We start from the raw sequence: 20969 nt of genomic DNA, 5'->3' as shown, positions 1-20969 counted from the left end.
TTCATGCATGCATTATCATTGCACTTGTTTAGCTGTTTTAAATTTATCAACTTCTCAATGCCAAACATACATGTTTAGGTTAGGTTGACTTTGCCTTGGGGCTTTATTCTGGAGACTCTAGAGAATAAAAGAATACCCCCATGAACTGTTTACTTGTTTAACAAAAATATTTGCATTTTTTGGTGCTTTTATTTGTTGCCCAATTCAGTTTATCACAGAATGATTGTGAAAATGAATACATCAGTCCGAAATTAATACACACCTATGTTTCCTAGATATAGAAAGGAACTGATCGAGCCTGCTCTCAAATCAATGTGATACAAAAGCATCTCTTCGAAAAGCTCTCTTACACGTTATCACCTTTCAAGTAAGCCTCAGGTTTTTGTAAAGTCTTTTTTTAACTACTGATGATCATCATTGAATTTTACACCGCATTCTCAAAAAGAGCAGATTTCTTTAAAAAAACCGCTCAGTTCATTTCTGGAATGGCGTGATGCAAAGTTGGAATTCCTAAAAATGGTAGGCATTTTTGGAATTCCAAAAAATTGCAACACGTACACTCCAAACCCCACCTCAAATTGGTTAATGTCCTCTCTGAAGTACTGGCTTTTTCACTTTTGCGTGGTCCTCGTAGAAGAATTCCATTGTTCCTGAAAAAGGGCAATAATAATTAGTTAACAATCCCTTTAAAAAGGAACACTTAGCTTCACGTAAACCATCAGTTTCTGGTCACAGACACTGTCAGGCTTTTACACACAGATCAAACTCCCCTTTGTTTAAATACTCACCGCTTGAGAACATCCTGGGTGCCCACCGTAAAGAGCTAGCATTTTTCAAAGAATTTTATTTTGCGTGGCCATCCGGATTGTCTGTAAGACAATCGGACGGGCCTGATTTTGGCGCTAGACCTAACTTTTAAAATCTCAATAATAAATTGACAGCTTGTTACACAAACATTCTTAAATCATAAAAGATTTTTTTTCCCATCAAGACAAGATCAGTATAATTCAAAGTTTTGAAAGTTTTAAAAAAGAAAAGCCTGAAAGCGTGTCATGCATAACGTGTTTCCTCATGCTAGCAGACAAATGTTCTGCATAGCGCCAGTTTCTTTCAACAGTCAACCGCCACCGCTCAGTTCGTGTGACTCGCAGTCGTTTGTTGCGTTTTTGATGCAGAGGTACACAATAACGTGATATTGCAGATACAGCGAAGTGCATTGAAATCACAAACTGACGACTAAGTTGTGAAAAAGAGGAAAGTGGATCACACGGGTTCACGATGGCTCAGGGGTTAGATAAACCACGAAAACAGGTGTGTTCTTTACGCGAGCTAAATCGAAAATATTAAAAGTAAATTTTCATTTGATTAATAAACTTACCCGAATCACATATAGCATTGACACAGTCTGAGCTGCTAAGGTCTGAAAACGCTTACCCGTCTAACATTTTTAAAGGGAAGCAACCCCATCACCAAAAGAGCTAAAAATAGCCAGAGCACATACTCTGTGAGTTACCTCCCATTGGTATGTACTACGTCACTACCTCTATCACCACGTGGCTACAATCATACGGCTTTAAAGAAACTAAAAAACCATACGCGGGGCAGGTGGGAGGGCATAAACTATGTGATTCGGGTAAGTATATTAATCAAATGAAAATTTACTTTTAAAATTTTCTATTAAATTACATATTCTTACTCCGAATCACATATAGCAGATAGCTTCAACAAGGCGGTGGAAAAAAAAATTCAAACTCACTCTCAAATCCTTGCCAGAAACTGGACAGCTGCAATCAATGCAGGAAGTCCACGAGAGCCATCCTGACGGACAGCCGAGACATCCCGAAGATAATAGTTAATAAAAACATCTTCAGAACGCCAAAATGCTGTGGACAGCACCTCATCTAGCCTCTTAGAGCGCAAGACGGCTAAAGATGACGCCCAAGCCCTTGTCTCATGGGCTCGGGCCGAGTCCAGGGGAAAGGCAGGCTGCGCCCCCCCTTTGTTCAAGTGGCTCCACCCATAAGATTGTCTGATGAGGGAAGACACCCACCGGGCCAACGTTACCTTAGAGATGTCTTTTTCTCTTGCTGTGTTGAGCGAGATGAATAAGAGCTTCTGTGAGCTAGACCTGACCGGCTGAGTCCGAGCAAGGTAAAAACCAAGGGCACGAACTGGGCAATCAACCAAGTCTGGATCCGCAGGGGCCAAAACGTTGGTAAGAGGCTTGACAAGAATCAGAGGAGAGGCTTGTTCCGGAGCTTGATTCTTTGCCAGAAACTCCGGGCGAAATCGCAAAGAGACTGAGCCGTCCGACTCATACGAGATATCCTCTGGGTCAAGGTCAAGTCGCCTAGCAGGCAGACTAATCTTCGCTCCACCTTTCTTGGTTGTTTTCATCGTCTGTGAGTGTTTGTAGTGACTGAAAGTTTGTATGCTGTTGTGCAATGGATCGATCAGCCTTTCTCTGGATTCTAAATTCCCCACCATCGCTTCGACTAGCCATGTTTGCCGTTTGCATTCTGGTAAGACTTTCTCTTCTGTCCCTCCAGTATTCCGATCACCGTACGCCATGTTTTTCATCATGTGTGCCGCACGTGCACAACTCACCAAATCGCTTGATACCGAACGCTGCCCCGACACCCACCGAGACCTTTGACCCCTGCCACGCGCGCTGGCCCTCTCAACCGCTCTTTCGTCGCTATACGCGCGAGCAGCTGATGGCAAAGAAAAGCACAGGCGCCTGCCTTGACCCTGATTTGATAACACGACTACGATGTCTCTCCATTGGATACAAGCTGCCTCGCTCGAAGCGACCCTGTCGCGGAGGCAGAAGGAAACGCCAAAGCATCAGTGTTATCACCACTCGACCCCTCGTTCATCCACCCACCCCCTCGTCGTTGACCTCCACCACATCTCAAACTCTTAGTACATGGAATACCAACCTCACCAAGTCCAACCAACCTCCTTCGACAGAGATTCTTGTATGTGCCTTTAACGCCCAATCCCTTGGTAAATCCAACAAACGTACTGCTGTGAGTACTTTCATTTCTGACAATGATATTGACGCTATGCTGCTGACCGAAACCTGGCTCCGTTCTGCGGGTGATGAGGCGAAGCTCCAGGATCTTTCTCCGCCGGGTTATTCTGTGCAGTCCTTCGCTCGGGACTCGCTGGGTGTGACTGGTAGAGGTGGTGGTATAGCCTTCGTTTTCAAAGACTCTCTGAAGAAACATTGCACTGTCACACAATCACCTCTGAGCCACCCCACCTTTGAGGCTGCTACTCTGACTATGACCGTTCAGGATTCTAGAATCAACATCGCCTGTGTCTATAGGCCACCTCCAAGCAAGAAGAATAAGCTCACGAACACTATGTTTTTTGACCAGTTTCCAGACTTTCTTGAGCATTGTGATTCTTTGCCTGGGAAAACTCTTGTGATGGGTGACTTTAATTTTCATTTTGAAAATGCTGAGGACTCCAACACCAAGAAACTCTCAGATTTGTTCGACATGTTCAGTTTTCACCAGTCTGTTGACTCTCCGACTCATAAGCATGGTCACATGTTAGATTTAGTCATTCATCGCCCTTCTGATGCCATTGTCAGTTCATGTTTTGTCAGTCACGACCTTAAGTCTGACCACAACGCCGTATTATGTCGTCTAAATGTTCCAAAGCCTGTGTCTGCCCCTGTAACAATAACTTTTCGTAGCATCAAGAAGATTGATAAGGAGTCTTTTAGACATGATGTAGCTGGTTTATCTCAAGATTGCTCTGTCACTGAATATAACCAGACGTTGCGCTCAATTCTTGATAGGCACGCCCCTCTCTGCCAACGCACGGTTCGTCAGCGGAAATCTAACCCGTGGTTCAGTAGCATCTCTGAGCAGTTTGGCAAACTGAAACGTGAACGTCGTCAGGCGGAGAGGTGCTGGCTTAAATCCAAACTCACTGTTCACAAAGAGATTTTTGAAACCATCAAACGCAAAGTAAATGACTTAGTTGAAGGCGCTAAAACTGCTTTCTTCTCTGCCCAGATTATAGGTAGTAGAACATGCAAAGAACTTTTTCAAAATTTCAATTCTCTGCTTGGAAAACAGACGGTTTCCAGCCTCCCCACCACCCATGACCCCAAGGACCTGCCAACTGTATTTTCTGACTACTTCACTGAGAAGATCGAAACCATCAGAAATAGCTTTCCTCCACCAGTGGCTTCGCCTCCGGCTTCACAATTCTCTGGTTCTTTGTTGGATAGCTTCATTCCTGTATCTAAGCAGTTTGTTTTGAAGATTTTGAAGAACACAGTGCCAAAGTCTTGTGAGCTAGACCCCATCCCCACCAACTTGTTTTATGAAAACCTTGACCTTTTTCTTCCCATCATAACCAACATAATCAACTCTTCTCTCACTTCTGGCACTGTGCCAATGGACTTGAAAACTGCAGTAGTTAAACCTTTGATCAAGAAACCATCTCTGGATAAAAATCAGTTGAAAAACTATAGGCCTGTTTCCAACTTGCCATTCATTTCTAAAATTCTGGAAAAAGTAGTGCTTAGTCAGCTTCTCTCCCACCTTGAAACCAACAACCTCTGCAACCCTCTTCAGTCAGCGTATAGGGCTGGCCACAGCACCGAGACTGTTTTGCTTCGTGTTGTGAATGACATTCTTTCTGCTCTGGATAATGATGACCTATCAGTTCTGCTTCTCTTGGATAACTCAGCTGCGTTCGATACGATCGATCACTCTGTTCTGCTCTCTCGTCTCGAATCTGTTTTTGGCATTCACTCTACCGCTCTTCACTGGTTTAGTTCATATCTACAGGGCCGTAGTCAGTATGTGTCTGTCAATAATCTCTCATCTCCTCCATCTCCTCTCTGTTTCGGCGTTCCCCAGGGATCAGTTCTAGGCCCAGTTTTATTTGTACTATACACCACTCCTCTCTCTGCCGTCATCAAGCAACACGCAGTCAATCACTACCTCTTTGCAGACGACACACAACTCCAACAAGCATGCAAGCCTACAGAAATCCAAGCGGTGACGCACACTCTCCAAAACTGCACTTCAGATATTAAATCATGGATGACAAACAATATGCTCAAGTTAAATGATGACAAGACTGAATTTCTTCTTTTCTCTGGAGCTTCCTGTTCGACCACTTCCCTTCCAGCCTCCATCACAGTAGGTTCTAGTGACATTTCTCTCTCTGATAGTGCTAGGAATCTTGGGTTCATCATGGACTCCCACCTCTCAATGAAACAACACATCAAAAAAGTCTGTCAGACATGTTACTTTGAGATCAGAAGAATAGGTTCCATAAGAAAATTTCTCACTGTTGATGCCACTAAAACTCTCGTTACATCCTGCATTCTGTCCAGATTAGATTACTGCAACTCCCTTCTCATAGGCTGCCCTGACTCCACTCTCCAACCCTTGCAAAAAGTACAACACTCTGCTGCACGTCTCATTTTCAGAGCACAGCATCGACAACCCTGCACTCCTCTCATGAAAGAACTTCACTGGCTTCCTGTATCTGAACGTATTAGGTATAAAGCTGCCTGCTTCTGCTACAATATCATCTCTGAATCGGCACCTGCCTATCTTTCTGAACTGGTCTCTCTCTACACTCCCTCTCGCACCCTTCGTTCTTCTGATGATGCTCGACTTCTCTGTCAAGGTCGCTTTAAACGCAAGGCTCATGGCTTCCGCACGTTTTCGTATTATGGACCTCAGTTATGGAATTCACTCCCCTTTCAATTACGTCACTCTCCATCCATTTCATCTTTTAAGTCCAATTTGAAAACTCACTTGTTCCAACAACACTACGGATAGTTCCTTAGTATAGAGTCTGGGGATGTGAGATGTGCATGATGTGTTGTTTGAATCTGACAGTGATTGTATGATTTTTGTATACATGTATTGTTGTCCCGCGCTTTGAACTTTTGATAAGGCGCTTTATAAATGCCCGTTATTATTATTATTATTATTATAATTCCAGATAGAGAGTGAATTTCACTACCTCTACGGGCTGTTGCTAACAGTAACAGAACAAGAGTTTTCCGTGTCAGATTGGAAAGGCTAGCGTTGCCCAAAGGTTCGAATTCGGCTGAACGCAAGAATTCTAACACAAGGAAAAGATCCCACTTAGGAGTGGGAGAGCAAGATCTAGCCTCCTTAAGGGCCGTGCCCTTAATGACTGCCGCAATGACTCCGCTGATGCTAATGGAACGTCCAATCTGTTTGAGAGTTGCTGAGATAGCTGATCTCCGTACCCTCAGAGAGGAAGCAGAAGCCCCCTGGGAGGACAAAAAGGAAAGATGGTTAGCAACTTGCATGGAGCGAGGAGCAACCGAGTTCAATCCCCAAGCAGAACACCAGGCGGCCCAGGCCCTCCAGTGTGAAGCATAAACAGACGAAGTAGACGCTCTGTGTGAGCGACCGACTAAGTCCATCGTCAATTCAGATGCCTCAGTGAGTCCCGAACAACCTCCACACATGAAGCTTGAGCAACTGGGGCTCTTTGTGTGGAACGCCTGTTCGGGGCTGCACCAGCTCCCCTCTCGTTAGTGAGAGAGGAATGGGAGGACCGTGAGCGAGCCTGAGCAGGTCCGGGAACCAGGCCTGCGATGGCCAAAGGGGGGCAACCAACAGAAGGGTCAGCCCCTCCAACTCCGCCTTTCTGATTACTCTGCCGAGTAACGGAAACGGCGGGAAGGCGTACGCCTCCAGACCCGTCCAGGGAAAGTCCAAAGCATTCGTCTGCCATGCCTGAGGATCCGGGAATGGCGAGGCGAACACCGGAAGCCTCTTTGAAAACCTTGTGGCAAAAAGGTCCACCAGAGGCTTTTGGACCTGGGCCCAAAGGCGAAGCAGTGCCCCGTGAGTGATCGTCCACTCCGACTGAAGCACCCTGTCTGAGCGCGTCCGCCAGAGTGTTCAGGCTCCCTGGAAGGTACCTGGCTGAGATCGTGATATGGTGTTGCGAACACCACTTCAGGATCTCGCAGGCCCTGTTTGAGAGAGACGGGGACCACGAACCTCCTTGCTTGTTGAGGTAAGCTGCCACTGTAAACAGACGAACATGCTTGGCATGAAGGGAGGGAAGAAACTCGACCAGAGCTAGAGCCACAGCTTCTAGCTCCAGCAAGTTGATGTGCCACAGGCTCTGTTCCGCCGACCACAGACCTGACGTTGTACGTAGGTCTGTGTGTGCCCCCTACCCCAGCAAGGACGCATCCGTGAAGAGGTCCATGTCCGGGGGAGGCAAGGCAATCGGCACTCCTCTGCAGACCCATTCCGTGTCTAACCACTGAAGGGTCGTGGACTGAAACCATCCCTGAAGAGGGACAAGGGCGTTCCAGTCCACCCGAGGAGAGTCCACATACGGTTTCAGTGCCAACTGAAAAGGCCGTTTGTGGACCCTGCCCAGAGGAACCAAGAGAGCCATGGACTCCATCTGCCCCAAGATGGAGGCGAGCGTCCGGAGGGAAGCCCTCAGGAGAGGCAAAGTGGAGCGAATGAGAGCTTGGAGCTTGTCCACCCGCCTCTGGGAGGGTTGGACAGTTCAAGAGACTGTGTCGAAAGACATCCCGAGATAGGTGAATGTCTGGGACGGAATCAACTCCGACTGATCGGTTGATTGAGAAACCCAACAAGTTGGCTTCTCGAAGAACCGACTGGGTATGCTGCGAGCAGCCTGTCTGGGATTGGTTCAGAATGAGCCAATCGTCCAGATACACCCGCAGTCGAATACCCTGTGACCTCACCAGTGCGCAAAACTGTCTCACCACCATGGTAAAAATCCACGGAGCGAGAGACAGCCCGAAGGGGAGTGCGCGGAACTGGTAGATCTGATCGCCCCACCGGAAACGAAACCATTTCCGGTCGGCCGGATGCATAAGAATGTGAAAATATGCATCCGTCAGATCGATCGAGGTCGCCCAGTCTCCTGGACGGAGAGAGTCTCTGACCTGGCGTCTCCATTTTGAAATTTATCTCTCTCAAAATGTTGAGATGGGATAAATCCAAAACAGGACGCCATGCTCCTGAAGCCTTGGGAACGGCGAAAAGACGCCCGTAAAATCCCAGGGAGCTGTGATCTAGGACCCTCTCCACCGCGCCCTTCTGTACCAGGGAGGCAATTTCCACCTGAAGAACGGACCTTGCTTCCTGTGAAAAGGGGGGCTTGAAGACCGGCGGACGCCGGGAAAGAGGTGCCTTTTCCTCCTGCCAGAGCAGTCGGAAGCCCGGCCTCACCACTCCCACAATCCATTGGCTGTCTACAGAGACCATCCAACGTGAAAGTGCCCGGGAGGGGCCTCCCGCCATCACCAAGGTGGAGGGCGGAAGGGGGGTGAGACCGGGAGCACTTCATTGGGGGTGGAGCTTGCTGCCAGAGCCGCCCCGCCCCCTTCCCGAAGCAGTTCTTTTCTTCGAACCACGAGAAACATGCTGAGCTGGCCGTTTGGATGCAGGTTTGGGATGAGTTGAAGACTGAGCCTGCTTTTGCTGTGTAGGCTTAGTCTGTCTGATGGTCCTTATTTGACTGGATCTCCTTGTGTCGAGCGTCAAGCACCATATGACCAAAGAGAGACCCCTCTGCGACCGGAGACACTCTCAACGTGTCTCTGGTAACCCGATCCGTAAACTGCGAGTGCGAGAGGAACAAATCCCTCCTGCACACGACTGCGTGAGTATAGTGCAGGGAGGATAGTCGCATCTGCTCTTCATTCACCTTAGCCAAGGCTGCAAGAAGAGTAGAGACATCATCGGCATTCTGATCCTCACTGAGTGTGAACGGATCAAGACTCTCGGTCAGGGACTGTGAAAGCGTTCTGATGATCGTCTCAGAAATGGATGCTAGTTCCAGAAGCTGACGTCCTATCTCCTCTGACGTGAGAAGGGTGTGTTCTGTTACCGTCACACCCGAATCACATTTCACTGGTTTGGCCAACAGAGGAAGCAATTCCTACAACACCTGTAAAGTTGTGCGCGGAAGAGCAAAGGACGAAAAAAAGTTCCGGCTGGGTCTGTTCAAGTTGAGCTTCCTATGCCACGAAGGGACAAAGGTAGAAGCTTGAGACTCCGAAGCCAGCCAAGGCTGAGCCTGTTCCGGAACTGGCCCAAAAGGAACCAGAAGAGGAACAGGGACAGCGGTAACACCACTTCCAGGTTGTGATGGCTTAGCCAAAACCTGCGCAAGGTGGTAAGCCACCGAAGGAGACTCTTCGAACAGGAAGCAGGAATCATCCTCCTTCGCGGGACAAAAGTCAGACATAGCTGAAGGGGCAACCGAACCGGAAGCCGACAAAGCTGATGCACCCTCCAGAAAATAACGGGATGTCACCTCCGCCGCAGCCTTGAGCCTAGACGGGAATCCCGACCGTGTCTCCTCACTAGCAACAGACTGAACGTCAGAGTAGTCGAGTGAAGGACACTGACCGAAGTCACAGTCGCCGGTGGCGGAAGGGTGTGCGGGATAACTGGAAACCGGAAACCCGTGTACCCGGAAATCCTCTTGACTCATCCCTTGACTGACATGAGAGAAAGGGTAAGTCGAGTGACCATCCGAAGCCACCGGAACTGGATAGGCGGAAGTCACCCCACCCACAGGGTGAAGCAACGACTGCCCCGGCCGAGGCACTGCATGCCCGAAAGCCGGCCGCTGTTGTTCACTCACCGGCATCCGTCCGGAAGTGCCAGGAAGAGTAACAGCGTATCCGTCCGAAGCCGGAAATGCAACCGACGAAGCCGCACAATGCGGAAACGAGGGCTGCGTAGACTGAGGCCGGAAGCCATAAAGCCCGGAGGCCAGTCTCCGGTCAACCCCAGCACTGACCACGGGGTGTACATGTACGGTGGGAACCGGAAGCGCAGCAGCCGAGAACGGCTGCCGCCCTTGTTCTGAAACGGCCGAGCCCACGGGCGGGAACATCGTAGGAGACAGACAAGGCGAATGCAAGTTGTGAACGTGCCCCAAAGAACTGTCTCCCAAAAGGGAGTGTCCGGTCGCCTCACGAGGGCTGTTGGACCAGTTCAACTTACCCGGCAGTGCCGCCCGTGGAGGCAGAAACCGAAAAGACCCGAAATTGCTCCCTGGAACCAGAAGCCGAAGGTGCCAACCCGGAAGCCAAAAACCGGACATCCCCCACGACCGGCGGAAGCACGACACTGCTGGACGGCGTGGAACGCTGCATCTCTTACTTAACCATGCTCCGAATCTCTGGAACTAAGGATTTGAGCAGAGAAGACACCAGAGCACCCTGCCCCGACGTCAACAAAGAGGGAGAGGCAGAAACAAAAGAAGTGTCCGGCTGAGAACCAGACGCAAGTGCGCAAGGAGCAGAAATAGGCACAGTCATAAGCGTGTTGCGAGCTTCATCAGAAACAACAACTATCACTGGTGGTTTCGAAGAAGAAGACGACTTGGGCTTAACCTTGCCTTTAACGTCAGCTTTACCCCGCTTTTTATCCGAGTCAGCCATGCTGACCAACAACAAAAATGGCGTCAAATCACAAAAGTTACTGAAAAACACAAGTCCAAAATGGACAGAAATTCAGCAACTACAAGCAAAAAAATTCCAGTAAATAAAACGACAAAAGGAACAAGCTCACCATCGGCTTTACCCCACTTTTAATCCGAGTCAGCCATGCTGACCAACAACAAAAATGGCGTCAAACCACAAAAGTTACTGAAAAAACACAAGTCCAAAATGGACAGAAATTCAGCAACTACAAGCAAAACATTCCAGTCAATAAAACGACAAAAGGAACGAGCTCACCAACTACAGAAGCCAGCAAGCAAAGTAGACAGGTAACGTGGCCGGCAGGTGTCAACCAACACAAGAGTCAGCCACGGGAGCGCCAAAATCAGACAACCTTCTCTCAAGAAGCTGAAAAAGTCGTATAATTGTAGCCACGTGGTGATAGAGGTAGTGACGTAGTACATACCAATGGGAGGTAACTCACAGAGTATGTGCGCATTACCATGGCTATTTTTAGCTCTTTTGGTGATGGGGTTGCTTCCCTTTAAAAATGTTAGACGGGTAAGCGTTTTCAGACCTTGGCATCTCAGACTGTGTCAATGCATGTGATTCGGAGTAAGAATATGTAATTTAATGGCCATTTAAACGAACTGTGTCATTAAATGCTATTAAATACTATTGCCTATTGCAAGAGTGTTCGATAAGGTTAGAAGTGCTTTTTTCATGAGAAAATGAATTTTTAAATGTGCTTACATAAAAAAGTTTTTCTGTATGATTTTTATTGTAAAACATTTTTTTTTTATTTGAATTTTGAACAAATACAATCAAAATCACATGCTATGGCATAACCTCATGAAAAGCATTTCTCATATTACCTTGCAATACATCGAATGCAAACATGCACAGATCACCTTGTTCTCTTACCTTCACAAAACATTTTAACTTGAAGCGTTCTCCTGTTTTCAAAGAGACTGTTAAATCTAGTCTAGTGCTACCGCTTTAGCATTAACATTTTCCTGTTAAACTTACTTCAAGTTTCGTCTTATTGTGCTTTCAGAGACATGGAGAGACTCTGCCATTTTCCTTCTTGATAGCCCCAACTCCTTGAACTCCAACAGCCTTTCCTTTGGAATATCGTACGCAGGCTGTCCTGCTCCTCCACTCCTCTTTCTTTCTGGCTGAGGATGGCAGTTATTCTTGGACATATCTAAAAAATGAGAGAGCACATACAACTGGTTACATGTATTATCAACTACCAGCTTTTAAAGCGTCTGTTCATGCATGAGCCATTTTTGTGGTATAATTCAAAACAAAGTGGCACTGTGTATGTTTCCTGTGCATGGTGCAATTTTTGTATCCCCAATCTCATTGCAGATCGACAGAACAAGCTTTTACGTCACTTGAAAAAGAGTCTATAAAAAACGCTCGCGCTGGACCCGAGTACTCTTCAGACTGGCTCGCTCAATAAATATAAATGTTTGGAATGTCTGTGGTGTGAATGTTGGTTTCTGACCAGAAATGCAGATCTATCTCTGGCCGATTCATAGATTCAACCTACAAACTGCGACCTCATCTGTGATCAGATGGCCAAGCAATGCGTGAAATCTTTTATTCTAAAGCCTTATGGCTCGTTTCGACAAGCATTAAACGGATGAAATTAACCACATGCAGTTTATTCTTCAGAAAAATGCACACAAAAAATGGGTTGGGTTCGGTGATTTGTACATAAACGTCTTCCTCGCGATAGATTCGCTGATTATTTTGTCTTATGAAGCCGTCATCAACACAAAAACAATGATTGCAGAAGCAAACTCTGTACCTACACGACCGAGACACAAGACTGATTATTTCACAGCTGCAATGTGAATAGAGAACAAAGACGTTTTGGGTAAGCTTACTCACGTCAGGTCTTCACTGACAAGCTAGGAACAGACGGAAAATTCAGAACAAAAGTAAATGACGTCAAAGTCTCTTTCGCTTTGGTGTAACTTTGTCATGACGTATTTTTGTGTGACGCGTTCGGCTGTTCTATCAGCTCAATGGCTGCGTGATGCCCCGCCGGTGTGAACTCCTCCTACGGCCAAGTCGTTTTTGTGGTTTACTTCGCATTTAGGTCCCAGGTAACATTATGAAGTTTTAATACGATCAATCGGACCTATTATCAAGTTAGTGTATCAACTTTTGAACGAACTGCGCCCAGTAGTTTCCCAGCAATAAGCTGTTAAGTGGAGAAAGACACCCAGACAAACACACAATTAAAGTCTGCTGAGCCCAAGTACTAGCGTACTCGGGGATAAAATGTTATCTTAAGTGCAGAAAAGCTGGACATTTTATTTTATACTTATAGGTGAATTTTAATTGCGAGGACCATAATCCAAAATTTTATAAATAAATTTTCATTTAATTAATATACTTACCCAACTCACAAATAGCAATTAACTCTAGTTCAGTGCTGGTAACGCTGTACGCGTCCCCTTGGTAACAAGGGAGACCACTCTAAAAAAGAAAGTGATCAATCCCATAATGCCAGACTATTGCTAGTCTGACTTCCGTATGCGTGCGCATACGCCGCCATATTATCATTCCAAAACGAAGCCCAACTCACTCTTTTTTAGACCCCAGTACCAACCACAGCGGGGAGGCGGGAGGGAATAAACGTTGTGAGTTGGGTAAGTATATTAATTAAATGAAAATTTATTTATAAAATTTTGGATTAAATTACATATCTTTACCCAACTCACAAATAGCAGATTGCTACTATAGGTGGTGGGTACTTACCGAAAATCAAAGAAGAAGGACTTGTCCTGCGGCTACCATAGCCGGTAGCGCAAAACTGCCGTCCTCAAGGAGGAGATGTCTCTGAGATAATAGTTCATGAAGACATCCTCCGATTTCCAATAGGCCGCCTCCAATACATCAGCCAGACGACCTGATCGGAGCACTGCAACAGAGGAGGCCCATGCCCTTGCCTCATGAGCTCTTGCCGAAGTCAGGGGAAGAACCGCCCTAACCTCTCCGGACTGAGTATGCCACCAGGCGTATGCTTGCCTGATCAATGTGGAGACCCACTTGGTTAAACTTAAAGTCACTTTCGCAATGTCTTTACACCTTGCCGTATTGAGCGAAATAAAAAGCAATTTTTGACTTTCTGAACGAATGAACTGAGTTTGAGACAGGTAACTGCTGAGCGTTCTGACTGGACAGTTAACAATATCTGGGTCTCCAGGAGCAAGAATGTTGCTCAAGGCAGGAATGTTAATGACAGGTGAAATTTGGCCCGGTTTCTGATTTTTCGCTAAAAATTCTGGCCTGAATTTGAGAGATATAGAACCATCTTTTTCGGTTGAAATATCTTTAGCTAAGCCGGATAATGCATGAACCTCACTTCCTCTACGAGACGTAGCGAGCAAAGTAAGAAAAACTGCCTTGCGTGTCAAGTTAGCCAAACTAGTTGACTGTATCGGTTCAAACTCGTTAGAAGCCAAATATCTCAAAACGAGCAACAAATCCCAGGCAGGGAGCGGAGACTTCTCGCGCGCGGCCATAAGGGAGGCACCTTTAATAACACTAGCGACAACCCCATCAAGAGTGATCTTATGGCCTAGTTGCCTTAGCGTTGACGAAATAGCGGACCTTCTAACACGAAGAGAAGATGCCGACCCCCCCTGTTCTGCTAGCCAGGCTAAATGATTGGCTACCTGCATCGATCTTGGTGCCAAGGGCTTAACTCTGTGAAGAACACACCATTTAACCCAGGAGGCCCAGTGAGACGAGTAGACCGAGCTGGTCGACTTCCTATGGGCATGTTTCACGAAGTTTATAGTGGCAGAAGAGGCCCCTGCCTTGAGCATAGAGCTTCTGACAGAATCCAACCGTGAAGGTTGAGGGCCTGAGGGTTCTCGTCAGGGATGCCTGACCTGGGTTGTAAGAGTTCTCCCTTTCTTACTGCGATGGGGATAGGCGGTCGAACCGCCAGTCGCAGCAAGTCCGGGAACCAGTGCTGGCTCGGCCAAAATGGGGCAACCAGAACCAGCGCTGGCCTCTCCAGGTCGACCTTCCTGAGAACTTTGCCCAAAAGACAAAACGGAGGGAAGGCGTAGGCTGTCAGCCCCGTCCAGTCCAATTCTAGAGCATTCACGCCCCACGCCAGAGGATCCGGGAAGGGGAATACAAACAGAGGAAGCCTCGCCGAATACCGAGTTGCGAACAAGTCGATTTGAGGCTTCTCTATCTGCACCCAAAGACGGTGCTGGGACTGGTGAGACAGAGTACACTCTGAATGGACCACCTTGTCTCCCCTGCTCAGTGCGTCTGCAAGGACGTTCAAGCTGCCCTACAGGAAGATGGCTGACAGCAGTATGTGATGCGAAACGCACCACTTTAGAATGAGGCAAGCACTGTCTGAGAAACTGCGAGAACTCGTTCCGCCCTGCCTGTTCACATAAGCCGCAACAGTCCTGTTGTCGGTGTGCAGCCTGACATGACTGTTCTGAACGAACGGCAGGAAAGCTTGGGGGGCCAACAAAACAGCCTCCAACTCCAGAGCATTGATATGGCGTGTGGGCTGAGACAAGTCCCACACCCCCGACGCCACATGCTCCCCCAGGTGAGCCCCCACCCCGTCAGAGAAGCATCGGTGAATAGCTCGTTCTCTGGCGACGGGCAAACTATCGGGACTCGCTGTGAAACCCAGGGGAGGAGCCAGACCTGTGTGGTCACGAAAAACCAGGTCTCCAGAGAAATCTGATTGTCCCATTCCTGGGTTGACTGATCCCACCGGGACTGAAGGGCAGCCTGAAAAGGCCTTTTGTGGACCCTGCCCAGTGGGATAAGAGTAGCCATAGACTCCATTTGGCCAAGTACTGATGTCAGAACCCGTACACTGGCCAGATTCTCTCTGTGAAGCGCACGGAGCAAGTCTTGAAGTTTGGCCACCCTCTTCTGAGACGGGCGGACAGTCCAACTGAGAGTGTCGAACTCCATCCCTAAGTAAGTGAACTGGGATGGAACCAGTTCTGATTTGACCAGGTTTACAGAAAAACCGAGCTGAGCGGCCTGACTGAGAACCTTGCGAGTATGAACAAGGCAAAGATCCCTGTCCTGATGGAGGATTAGCCAATCGTTCAAGTAAGCTCGCAGACGAATGCCCTCTTTTCTCAACAGAGTGCAGAGTTGACATACCACGATGGTGAAAATCCATGGTGCAAGAGAAAGGCCAAACGGGAGAGCCCTGAACTGATAGGCCTTGTCTCCCCAGCGGAAGCGCAACCACTTCCTGTCCGTGACATGCATCATGACATGAAAATACGCGTCCGTTAGGTCCACTGAGGTAGCCCAATCGCCTGGACGAAGGGCCTCTCGCACCGAGGTCGGCGTTTCCATCGTGAACTTCACAGTCCGGAGAAACTTGTTCAGAGTCGACAGATCCAGAACCGGTCTCCAAGCCCCCGAGGCTTTCGGTACAACAAACAGTCTGCCGTAAAAGCCCGGGGACCGTAAGTCCAAGACTTCCTCTATCGCCCCTTTCGAGAGAAGGGCTGTAACTTCTCCCTGAACTGCAGCTCTCGCCTCTGGGTCTCTTGGAGGTTTGCAAGGATTATCCTGGTCAGAGGTGCCTTTTCCCCTGACCAGAGAAGTCTGAACCCCGAACGAACGATCCCGGTAACCCACTTGCTCTCCACTAGCTGCAGCCAGGAAGTGAGGGCCCTGGACGGGCCGCCCGCCACAACCAGTGCGGGGGCTACCGGGATGGCCTGTTCGGGGGAGTTTCATTGGGGGTGGGGCTTGCGCCCCGACCCCCTAGAACCACCAAAAGAATGTCCCCTCTTAGGGTAAGGGGCACCACTACCCCTACCCGCCGAAGAGAAAGACTGCTTCTGTGCTTTACCCCCGCCGCCACCAGACGAGGAAGTCTGGGGCTTGGCAGAAGACTGCGTCTGAGTCTGAGAGTGAGGTTTGCCTTGAGCCTTGGGCAAGCCTTGAAAGGCAATGCGGGCTATAGCGAGATCTCTCGCGTCTGAAGTCTCCTTCTGGAGCGCGTCCAAAGAGGACTGACCCAATAAAGAGCCTTCCGAAAAGGGTGAAACTTTCAAGGTCTCGATCGTGGCCTTGTCACGAATCCTCGAGCCCGCCAAAAAAAGCCGACCTCCTTGAATGCACAGCATGTGCGTAGAGGTTAGCTGAAAGTGACATCTGTTCCCGTGTCACCTTAGCCAACGTGGCCTAAAGTGTGGTCACGTCAAGCGCCGAACCGAAATTCGAATGGATCCAAAGAAGTCGCGATCGACCTCGAAAGAGACCGTTGCAAAGATTCTGACACTGACGTCAGTTCAAGCAAAGATCTCCCTGCATCCTCCAGAGCCACCATGGAAGCCTCGGTATACGGAACCGTCGAGTTGGAACCGTATCCTTCTTCCCGTAACGAAGCAAGCTCAGGCGTAAGCGGCAGAACAGCCGTAGGCAACGCGAAAGGCTCGATCAGCTTCACAGGTCGAGGTACAAGCTTGAGTTTCTGAATACCAGACACAGCTCGCTCCCCCGCCTTAGCCAGCCAAGGCAGAACGTCCTCCGGTGCATCTCCTTGTTGTGTGGACCGTTCTTCCCTTTGAACACATTTGCCATAACATAGGCAACCGAAGATGATTCTTTAAACCGGAACTGAACCGAGTCGTTCTTGGCAGACCGGAAATCATCGACAGCGGACATGCGTGGTGGAAGTCTCTCCTTACTTCTCACCACCCCTTCCGGAAAGTACTTGAAGCCGTCTCTGCTGCCGAGGCCACCGTGCTCGACAGCTTCGCCGGTAAGTTGAGTAGGGCGTCATCCACCACCGTGGAATTACCATCGTCCAACCCTCCTTCCTGCTCGCCATCGCAGTCAGATGGGTGCGCGCCAGAGAGACTTGCAAAGTCCTCGGAGACACACCCGACATCCTGCCCCCAGGGCGGAAGTAGAACCGGCATACCCGACACTGAATCAGAGGTATATGCAGAATTCTTACGATTCACAGGGCTCCCTGCCACCGCTGACCGAGCACAATGCAAATGGCCAGAGAAGACAGGAGAGCTTTCACCACACACGTGGCTTACTCGCTCCTGTGATCGCACCCCACTGTCACCAGAGAACCTGGCAACTTGTGGAGAAGACATACCTTTAGTGAGCCCTGGCTCATGCAGAAGGGACACCAGCCGACCACCAGCATGCTGAGAAGCATGCACTACGAGTGACTTTGTCCTTTTTCGCGGACAAAATGGCGGACGACGGCTTGTCAACATCAACATCAACATCACATTCTACAGTTCCCGGTTCCACAAGAGAAGTGGCGGAATGTCCAGCACTCCTCTTTCTAGACGAAGAACTTCTCTTAACTTTCTTTCTTTATTCTTTCTTTATTTGGTGTTTAACGTCGTTTTCAACCACGAAGGTTATATCGCGACGAGGGAAAGGGGGGAGATGGGATAGGGGAAAGGGGGGAGATGGGATAGAGCCACTTGTTAAGTGTTTCTTGTTCACAAAAGCACTAATCAAAAAATTGCTCCAGGGGCTTGCAACGTAGTACAATATATGACCTTACTGGGAGAATGCAAGTTTCCAGTACAAAGGACTAAACATTTCTTACATACTGCTTGACTAAAATCTTTACAAACATTGACTATATTCTATACAAGAACCACTAAACAAGGGTAAAAGGAGAAACATAATCCGTTAGTCGCCTCTTACGACATGCGGGGTGCAGAGAAATAAGGATGTGGAAAAGAAGACTTTTGGTAAGTGAAATAAAGGTGATGGATCCAGTCAGATAGAAATAAGACAACAAGAAAAGAATTGGAAATCTGCAGGGAATAGTAGGGAGAGTTTTCTTGGAAGGAAATATAGGTGAAAGGACTGGTAAGGCAGAAATAAGACAAAAGAAGAGAAGTAAAGGGGTGGGGTAGCTCTGTGGAAACACTCCCGCCGCGTGAAGGCGACCCCATGGGAGCTTCTCTTAGACGAAGTAGTACTAACAGTAGGAGAAGCTGCAGCAGAAGCCTGTCTCGAACTAGTTCTATTCTTGGCGCTCTCCGCCATGACAAAGCAAACTCGCAAAATTTTTTCGTACTCGAAAAATTTACAAGTTCACAAACACGCGACAAAATGTCGCCAAAATTTACAACAAACAAGAAAGCTCTCACCCAATAACAGCAAGAATGTAGAACAAGCTCGGCGGCAGACCAAGGGGCGAAGCCAAAGTCAAAAGACAATGCAACAAGGCTGAAAACAGCCGGAGCGTACTAGAAGCGCGACCAGTCTTGTTGGACGCTGAGTTGAGAATGATAAGAAGATGGCGGCGTATGCGCGCGCATACGGAAGTCAGACTAGCAATAGTCTGGCATTATGGGATTGATCACTTTCTTTTTTAGAGTGGTCTCCCTTGTTACCAAGGGGACGCGTACAGCGTTACCAGCACTGAACTAGAGTTAATTGCTATTTGTGAGTTGGGTAAAGATATGTAATTTAATCACAAAATGCACAAAAAACATTCTGCAGCTTTGCCACCAGTACAGCATATGGTCTGGTTTGTGACAATTAATGTATCTCCTTTATAAATACCTATAACTTATAAGACATAAAACATAAGACTTTATTACAACAAAGTGCAGTACACAGGAATGCTGTTTGGCGTGAGTACATTCAATGCATAATACATTCAAACACAACAACCAAACAGAGTGCTCACCGAACTCCGTACAAACACTCACTTAATTACACCCACAAACACGCACTGACGCACGCACACACACACACAGCGGTTACAATCAATTTAAGAGTTCTTTTGATCATGCCAGAGTAGAATTACTTCTATCTAACATAAGGGAAACCAAAACCGAGCAATTTAAGACAGTTTAGCTATGCAGGAGATTGAGTGCTATCTCTTTTCCACTGGGAATTTGAGGCAAATACACCCGGTTCCAGAAAAAAACACCTCCAGTAAATATATTGTAACCCACATACAAGTATTTCATTTGACCCCCGTCTGCACGTTAGGTACCAGGGCTGAGTTGCATGAATAGAACTGGGTGCCAACCACACAAATAGATGTAGCTGCAGTGGGGTCGGATTGGTTGAAATTGATTTCATGTGTTATTTACTTATTATTTCTACCAACAACACCCCGGCGCAGCAGTTGCATGGGTAGCACCCAGTTTGTCAGCACCAACATCACAAATCATGGCAATGTTACAGCTCACTGCAATGTCTGCATTGTCTTATTAAAATTCATGAAGCCGGTGTCATGAACTCAAAACTCTGCTGAACAATCCCTCTCAATGCGGTCAATGCGCATGCGCCAATCTTTGACTTAAAAAATGCGACCCTTTGACCGTACGAAGTTAGGGTTAGGTTGTTCACGACCTGATTAATCTCCCCATGTTAGCGCATGCGCATTGAGAGGGATTGTTCAGGCAGAGTTTTCAGTTCGTGACACCGGTCAATGCGTTCAGGACATTTACCAGATTCACACAAATGTGTAGCAAAGTCCTTGTATTCGATCCATACCATTTCGCAGCTCTTGAAGAGAGAGAGAGAGAGAGAGAGAGAGAGAGAGAGAGAGAGAGAGAGAGAGAGAGAGAGAGAGAGAGAGAGACAGGGAGAGAGGCTCAATAGATTAGGTGGAGATCGAGAGAGAGAGAGATTGAGAGAGAGAGAGATCACGAGAGATTGTATTTTACAGAGTTTCATTTACTAGTGCGCTGTGCGCCCTGAGCCATAGGCGCATTAAATCTGAAAATGTCCCATCACAATTGAATTCCCTTCAGTGCGTCTAAAGGCGCATTGAGATTAGGTGCCACTGCGCCACCAAATATAAACTTTACATTGAATTAAACACACACACACACACACACACACATATACAGAGATAACACGGCAACACGATATAGCGGCTAATTCTCAGATGGCACCATATTGCACCCTTTTGCATCTTTGGTCAAAACGCGTACTGGCCTCTTTGGCGCATCTTGCCTTCGACTATCATCACTATGTCCCATCGAAATTTGGTTGAGTTGGACAAATGACGAAATGTCCCATTGCCTTTTTCTCCCAGGCGAAACCCTGATTTTAGTTTTACAATACCAGTCCAATCGATCAATGCACAGTAGTTAGAAAAACAACAACAACAACCCCACACAAAAAAAAACAACCCACAACAAATTGCGTACATGTGAATGTGACTATAAGTAAGACCACCCAAAAAGTCAAACCAAATACTGTGCAGACGATAGAACTTGAAGTTGAATTGAAAATCAGATATCGCTGGATATATATATCCTAACTTTGAGGAAGCAGGCCAGAACTGAAAAGATATAATATAGCAATGTGCTGCTTACCCGTTGGTATCCGATGAAGTACAGTCTTGATCAATGACTGAGTGCATCAACCAGAGAAGCAACTATCTTTGAATCTTAGGAAGTGTTGGTTCGCACAGGGATTCGCTTTGGGCATTTCTTTGGGTCAG

Source organism: Littorina saxatilis, unplaced genomic scaffold (assembly GCF_037325665.1).
Source record: "Littorina saxatilis isolate snail1 unplaced genomic scaffold, US_GU_Lsax_2.0 scaffold_229, whole genome shotgun sequence".
Taxonomy (NCBI): Eukaryota; Metazoa; Mollusca; class Gastropoda; order Littorinimorpha; family Littorinidae; genus Littorina; species Littorina saxatilis.
Note: the sequence above shows the minus strand (reverse complement) of the source record.